We start from the raw sequence: 8,284 nt of genomic DNA, 5'->3' as shown, positions 1-8,284 counted from the left end.
TCTCTCTCTCTCTCTCTCTCTCTCTCTCTCTCTCTCTCTCTCTCTCTGTGTGTGTGTTAGAAAATAGGAAATTCTGTGCTTGGTTTTCACAGCAATGTGGCAGAGGGAACTTCTTTTCCTGTTTGATCTCTGCTTCTTTGGGGAGAGGATGAATGTTGATGGAGTCAGTTTTCCTGAAGGACTCCAGGATTCTCCTTCCTTTCAGATGCATCAAAGAACAGATAAACCCAAGCCAGAGAGATGGTATTTGAAATTGTCCTGGATGTTGCTATTTAAAAAAATTAGCAATTATAAACTCTACTGTTGCCTAAGAAATAAAACCCAAACAGCTCCAAGCATTGCTGGCTTCAAGAAGCACTGCCCTAGCTAGTGAGCTTCCAGGTAGGTTGAGCTGTTTGCTTCTGGGCTGGGTTTACTCACCCATCTGGGATGCTGAATCATGTAAATCGACTAGCTGTCCTTCACATGGATGGGACCTCAGCCGAGACTATTGGAGTGGATCCTCAATACCTCTTCTGTCAGCGTGTCCAAAGCTTTTTAGAGAGCAGCTACTTTCATGTGATATCAAGAGCCCCGATGTGCAATCACGTTTGATGTCTCTGTGTGGTATTTCCTAACACCCCATTGTCCAAAGCAAGACATGCAACCACCGTGGATGAGACTGTGTGTTCACATGGTGTAGCTATATGTGCATGTCCAAGCTAGAGTGCAAGAAAGAAAGTGAAGAAAAATGAGGCCATTTTGGATCTATTACAGTAGAAAAACCATTTTTCAAATGAAATCTTCCATGGAACTCTATTTCCTAGGGCAGATACTCTCTGAAGAGTGTAGTGTGGAGAGCCGTTGGCTGCCCTGGGCATAAAAAAAAACCAGAAAAACAAAACAAAACAAACAAAAAACCAGGATTCTGGAAAACAGGGTGTGAAACCCCAATCCTGTCAGAATCTCTTACTGTGCAAGTCAGGAGTCCAAGGCTTTATGACAAGATCATCAAATAGTTCTTCTGACAAACCTTTCCCTTAAAGCTCCTCATTTGTTTCTTATTTTATAATAAATAAGAAAATAATGATATAATTATAACCTTTAATGAAACAATGGATGGAGATGAAGGGGATGCGACCAGAAAAAACTGTTTATAAAAGTCTGTGGGGGGGTATAATGACGTTGCTTCTTCAAACGGGACTTGCAAGAATAGGAAAAGGGACTGAGTTGGAACCAATAGATTAGAAAGAGACTGGGGGTGTGTGTGGGAGGAATTGCCACCAATGTCATAGCATATGGGTCTTATTTTGATATAGTTCCAAATAAACTATAAAAAAGTAGGGCTTATAAGATAATTAAGGAAATCACAATACTGATTGAATATTTTGTGAAATGAAGAAGTAATTGTTAAAATATTTAGGTATATGATGGAATCCTTTCTAGAATTGTAATATTATTTTAAAAATTGGGAGTAGAAGATGATCTCATAATTTTTTAGAAGAATCTTACTTTATCGAAGCAATATAGAAGCATTCCCAGGTATTATACTGTCTAAGATTTTCCTCCAAGTAAATCTAGACAAAAAAGAGAAGTGGAGAGCCAGTGCTTGTCATTTCCTACATTGTCTGGATTCATGGTGCACCAGCATCTACAATATTGCCCAACTATAAGCAGAGGAGGTGGGGCTCACATCCAGGATCAACAGGCCCAAAGTCCAAGTTTTGCCCAGAAGTGGAACAGTGAACCAAAAAGTTGTCTTGAGTATTTCCTCCACTAGGATCTCATTTTCTTGAAATTTCTAGTAGATTAAGAAAATTGATCCAGGAGGGAAATGGTACCACATACCAGCACGGTCTCTAATGTCATCCTGTGAATATTTTCACACTGACTCTCTACTTTGTAGCTTCTGAGAGTTGTCTGACATTCTCCCCTAGAGGAATCACTGCCGGTTTTGTTTCTGACCAAACATCTGTGTCGTTCAGTTGACTTTTGGTCCAAATTTATCTAAGAGAAGGATTAATCCTAATTTCCATTAAGCAACAGCATTCATTATCAGGGTTGTTGAGACTGCCCTCAGTAGTAAGATATAAAAACATTATAATTATAGCTATGATCCCTGTCATCTCTACCATATCCAGTTACCATCCCTACTTCCAGTTCCACCAAGACTACAACTGCCACCAACATCACTACTACCTGTTGGAATGACCCTACCCCCACACATACTGTGTCAATGGCTATGTAGGTGTGCCCCTGTATTCTCAACTATTATTTGCTGTGCAGGCACCACCAGATATTTGATATTGTCATTTCTATGTTCCATTGCCTGCTTTCTATATGCAAATGTTCGTCACTTCCTCACCTCCCCAAAAGGAGGAGAAAGGAAGCTGCCTTGGGTGAGGTCACAGAAGGTCATGCCCTCAACCTGGCTGAAAGGTAATACTAAAATATGGACAGGCATAGCACTGCTGCAGCTCAGAATGAACAAACTGTGGAACCTCTCAGCACTACTCGAATAGCTTTTGTGTATGAGAAAGGAATGTGGCTTTTGATAAATAAAGACCTGATGACTGGAGCTGGGGCAGAAAGAACTGGCAGAAGGAACAGGCAAACACACAGAAGCAAAGCAGAAGGGAAATAGGACAGATCTGGAAGGTAGGCAGTGAGAACCACGTGAGGATGTAAATAAGTCAGGTTAAGTTAGAGACTAGCTGAGAGAATTCCCCAGCAAAAGGCTGACAGCCTTAAACTATATGGATACCTCTGTATCCTCATTATTAAACCTCAAGTGGGATCCTCTAAAGTCCCCCAATAACTACCACTATTGTAACCAACATCATTACCACTACTATTGGCACCACAATATGACCTTCACCACTTCTGCCACCATCACCATCTTTACTAACTTCATCACACCTCCACACCATGATCAACACCATCACCACCACTGTGTGTGGATCTACATTGCTTTGTAGATTATAGAAAAATTTCCGTTTGAATTTCTACCTTTGGATCCTTGCTCTCATTTAATTTGGCAATAACCACAGGGGTAGAAGACAATCTGGCTAGAGACCTGGGTAGCCATGGTTCATGTCTACATAGCATGTTTGTCCCTTTTATGTCTTCTGGCTTATTTTGCCCCTCCCCAGAAGACCAGAGTGGAGTGACTGAGTGATGGCTCTGGTGTGGGAAGAAAAGACCACTTTATCTTATGAGAGGCCTGTGTAGCCACATCCTGCCCTTCCACCCAAGGAGAACTCCATGTGGATTGTAACAAGGTGACTTGAAGTTGGATAATGAACAGCTTGTCTCCTCATGGACACTACACACATGATGAACATTTATTTGTAAGTCCCCTAGCTTTTGCTCATTGGTCCTCCATTTGATATTTAGTGTACAATAATGGGGGTACACAAAGATCCCAATCTCATGCTCTTAATAAAGGCAAAAGTGAAAAAAACTCACCATACCTTCTCGAGGACATCATAAGCGGTGGTACAGGTAGGTTTTCAGAAGGATCTCATGCAAGACAAGTTTTATCTGAATATTAGCATCAAATGAATATTGGGTGCCTTGTTGCTGGAAGACCCAAGATCTTCCCAGCAAGGGCCAGTGCTCACCCACAGGCCTCTGAACATCACTGTGTGAAGAATCACAGGCGCAGCCAGGAAGCACTGAAGTCCTTCCATGGAGGTCAGCTTTCTGTGGGGAAAACTTGTAGAAAGGAGAATCCTTCTTCACACCGTCTGCTAGTGTGGGTGGATCCAGGCCTGCCTTTGTCTACTATCATGTATGCATGTATGTAAACACAGCTGACATGAACAGTGCCTCTATATGCTTGTGCTAAAATAGCTCAAGGAAGAATCATGTACATCTATTACTGCACTTTAATGCATCTAATGTCAGAGGCAAACTCAGACACCTGGAGATCATCAAACTCAAATTAAAAACTCATTGGAAGGAACAGACAGTCTTTTCACAGATTGCCTATAAATCTTCAACAACCCACTCTCCTTGGGCGTAACATCAAATGTTCTCCTTCTTTTTGGTGTCTCATTAGGGAGGAAATTTATTGCCCAACTCTTGAACTATGTCATATTTTAAAGAAAATTCTATGAATATTTCCAGGAGCCACATTCTTGACTTTGTATCAGCTTTATGCCACTGAACAACAACAACAACAAAGGGCATGGTCTTCTCAATGAAATGACACTAATCACTAAATTAAAGGGGTTAGCATGTACTCAGTTGGAAGTGACAGCAATTCTCCAGAAATGTATGCTAGCTTTGGCTTCCTTTGATAAGTTAGAATGACATCACCCACTTCATTCCAGAGCACAACAAACTTCCTGTGCATTCTCTTGCCCCTGAGGTCATCTTCCCCTGTCTAAAATTGAGTCCAAAGAGAATCCTTCAGAAGAACCCCATTCTTATGCTAGGGTGATTGCCTGCCAGGGTAGGATGAGTTTTAAAGGACAAGAAAGAAAGAAAGAAAGAAAGAAAGAAAGAAAGAAAGAAAGAAAGAAAGAAAGAAAGAAAGAAAGTTAAAAAATCAGTGAATTGCATAAGGTGGCTATTAAAATGAAATAGAGGATGAAGTGTGTGAGTGTGTGTGTGTGTGTGTGTGTGTGTGTGTGTTTGTGCTTATACACATGGTCTTGTCTCTGTCAGGACCCTGGCAGCTCCCAAATTGGAAGAATCTGCTTCCTGTTCCTCTGTATCCATCCACAGCCTGATGGCTAGGGCTTCACTACATCACACAGAGAATGAGCAGCGGATGTGAGTGAGCATGGGGTACAGGCAGAAAGCTGGTGGACTGACTGGCCTTAGCCACATCTTCTCTGTAAGGCACCTTGCACAAGTGATACTGGAACCCGAGACCTTCCATCAACAAGGGAAACTATGAGTGCCTGTCAATGCTTTGGAAAAACAAGAGTTCATTGATGGGGGGGATTCTGAGGTATTGAAGCCAGCTAGAGATAAGATTGATGAAGTTTATTTTGAGGCCCAGTGCATAAGTACAAATTCTACCATGCCAGAGACACAACCTTATTGCATAATGACCTTGGTAGGGTCATTATGGAATTTTTTTTAAATGGAGATTTTAAAGAACAAAAAGAAGATAGACATGCACAGTGAATTATTTGTTATTATTGTTATTATTATTACTATTATTATTATGTGTATCCATGCATATACATAGTGTGTGGTATATGTGTATGGTGTATACATACAAGTATGTGGGTATATAGAAAACAGAGGAAGATATTTCTTTATATTTATTTGAGATTGGGTCATCTGTTCACTAGAAGTTTACCATGTAGACTAGGCTGTCTAGCTAGCAAGTTTCTGGAACCTACCTGTGTCTACCCATAAATGTTTGGGTTCTAGGCATATCCAGCCATGGCCAAATTTTATGTATATTCTGGGATTCTAATACAGGCCCCTGGGCTCACATAGCAAGTGTTGTTATCTACAGAACCAACTTTCAAGCCCTAAAAGTATCTCTTTTAAGTAAAAACTTAAAGCAAGATACAATACAGAACTGGCAACTCATCCAAATGTGTCTTTGTGTGTAAGAGAGAGCAAGGACCACGGGTGGTAGCATATGCCTTTAATCCCAGCACTGGGAAGCAAAAGCAGATGAATCTCTGTGAATTTGAGGACATCCTAATCTGTATGTAGAGTTCCAGACATCCAGATCTACACAATGAAACCCTGTCTCAAGATAAAATGAGAAAGATAGAGACAAAAGAGAGAGACAGGGAGAGACACAGAGACAGAGACAGAGACAGAGACAGACAGTGAGAGGCACAGAAAGACAGAGAGGGGGATGATCAATGGGTGAAAAAAATCTCCTTAGAAAACAGAGGATAGAGAAGGTTGATAAGGCTTATTTTTCTTTTTCCCATACAGTTCTCTGACTTACAGTTTGGGTCTTTAGTGAAGGATTTCTTGAATGAATATCTCCTCTACATAAAAATCACTTTCCTTTTAAAACTAGTATTGATTTTCAGTTGTTCAACTATGAATATGATGTCTACTGGATTAAAAACCCTGAATGCATATCTGTTCACCAGGTGTATATAATGTTTGAGGATGGCAGATAGGACATTGGATCCTCTGAAACTAGAGTCACAGATGGTTGTGAGCCACTATGTAGGTGCTGGGAACTGAACCTAGGTTCTTTGTAAGAGCAGAAGTACTCTTAACTGTTGAGGTGTTTCTCCAACCTCATTTTTTTTTTAGCTTTAAAAAATAATTGCACCAGACTTTGGGGAAAGACCAGAGTATATAGACCAGGGGCAACTAGTGGCAGAGGGAGGGAGGTTCCAGATGGAGTTATGGAGAAGCCCTCATTCTTGTTGGGTGAAGAATTCAGGAACTTCTTGTTGAGATGAAGAAGAATACCCACACCCCACTAAGTAATCCCTCACCTATGCTCTGTACTTAAGCCCAATAAATCCATTGGTTACCCAGAGTAAACTTTGATGGGAGAAAGAATGAGGACTGTAACATGATAGCCAGAACTCTTGCAAGGACCCATCTGTAGAGGAGGCAGGTGGATCCCTGGGCTTGCAGGGTACTCATCCTACGACTCATCCTAGCCGAGACACCCATCTCAAAAATCTAAGTGGATAGCTTCTGAGGATGAGACTAGAAGGCCTTTGGCCTTACTCCATGTTCTAACTGTCTGTCCATCTGCCAATCTGTCTGTCTACTATCTATCTATCTATCTATCTATCTATCTATCTATCTATCTATCTATCTATCTATCTATCTTCTATCATCTATCTATCTTTCTATCATCTATCTAGTGTGTTTTAAGTGTAATAAAGCCTACAAACACTTAAAATGTGGCTGCCTAGGACAGTCTAGCACATACAGGATTAGGAAGAACTGAAAGGTGCTTTTGAACACTTAATTACATGTCTCTTGACCATAATTCAGTATTTTTAAACCCTCTGGACTGGCTTTCCAGAGTTGTCATGATTCTCACTGTAAACTAGTAGCTCACAAGGATCTGCTTGTGCTGGACACAGAACGTTGGGAGTCTAGGTGTTGGCAGGCCCTGCTCTCTTCTGCCCCCCTGGTGGTTTGCTGGCATCCTTGCCCTCCTTGGTTATCACTGCAACCTTTCAGTTTTTGCCCACTAGGGACACTGTATGAGACTTACTGAATTGAAGGTCAGCTCATCTTAGAGGGTGGTGTGTGCATGTGTGTGTATGTGTGTGTATGTGTGTGCACAGGTGCGTATGCATGTACACACACACACACACACACACACACACACACACACACGGCAACTTCAGGCAGTGTTATTCAGAATACTGTGGTATCTACCTTGTTTGTTTGTTTGTTTGGTTAGTTTTTTTGTTTGTTTTTGTTTTATTTTGTTTTTCAAGACAGGGTTTCTCTGTATACTCCTGGAACTCTCTTTGTATAGCAGACTGGCCTTGAACTCACAGAGATCTGCCTGTCTCTGCCTCCTCCTGAGTGCTGGTATTAAAGACATGCACCACCGCGGCCACTTGTTTTGTGTTTGAGACAAGGTCTCTCACACACCTGGAGCTTGATGATTCTGGTGGGATGGCTGATCAGGAAGCCTCAATATCAATACTATAAATGTATGCCACCATGCCCAGCTTTATTTTTAAAACATGAATTTTGGAGACTCAAATGCACTTTATCATCTGAGCCAGCTCACTAACTCACTTCCCTCCTGATTCACTCACATATTAATTATATTAATTATATCACAAAGTCCTTATTTCTAAATAAAGCTATATCCACAGCCAGAAAGGGTTAAGATACAACTGAATCCAAAATACCTAGTTAAGAATACTCACTTTTTCTTCCAGGATTCATCTAAAATTATTTAACATATTGTTTCAAAATAGAGATCTGCTGAGTGGCAACATAACCTGCATCTGTCTTTTCTTGCATCTGTTAGATCATAATCAAGATTGAAAGCATCTCTGAAACCTTTGCAACTGCATCCTTTTTGTTTCTGAAAGGTAGGCAGAGAGTTTGGCTGCCACCAGCATCATTTGTAACAAGAGACAAGATGCTTCAGGTATGAACCTGAAAGGTCTATAGAAAGAGTTCTATTTATTTTTAGCTTTTTTTTTATTAGATATTTTCTTTATTTACATTTCAAATGTTACTCCCTGTATTAGTCAGGGTTCTCTAGAGTCACAGAACTTACAGATAGTCTCTATATAGTAAAGGAATTTATTGATGACTTACAGTCTGCAGTCCAAATCCCAACAATGGTTCAGTAGTAGCTGTGAATGGAAGT

This window comes from Mus pahari, chromosome 1 (assembly GCF_900095145.1).
Source record: "Mus pahari chromosome 1, PAHARI_EIJ_v1.1, whole genome shotgun sequence".
Classification (NCBI taxonomy): Eukaryota; Metazoa; Chordata; class Mammalia; order Rodentia; family Muridae; genus Mus; species Mus pahari.
This window is presented reverse-complemented; position numbering follows the sequence as displayed.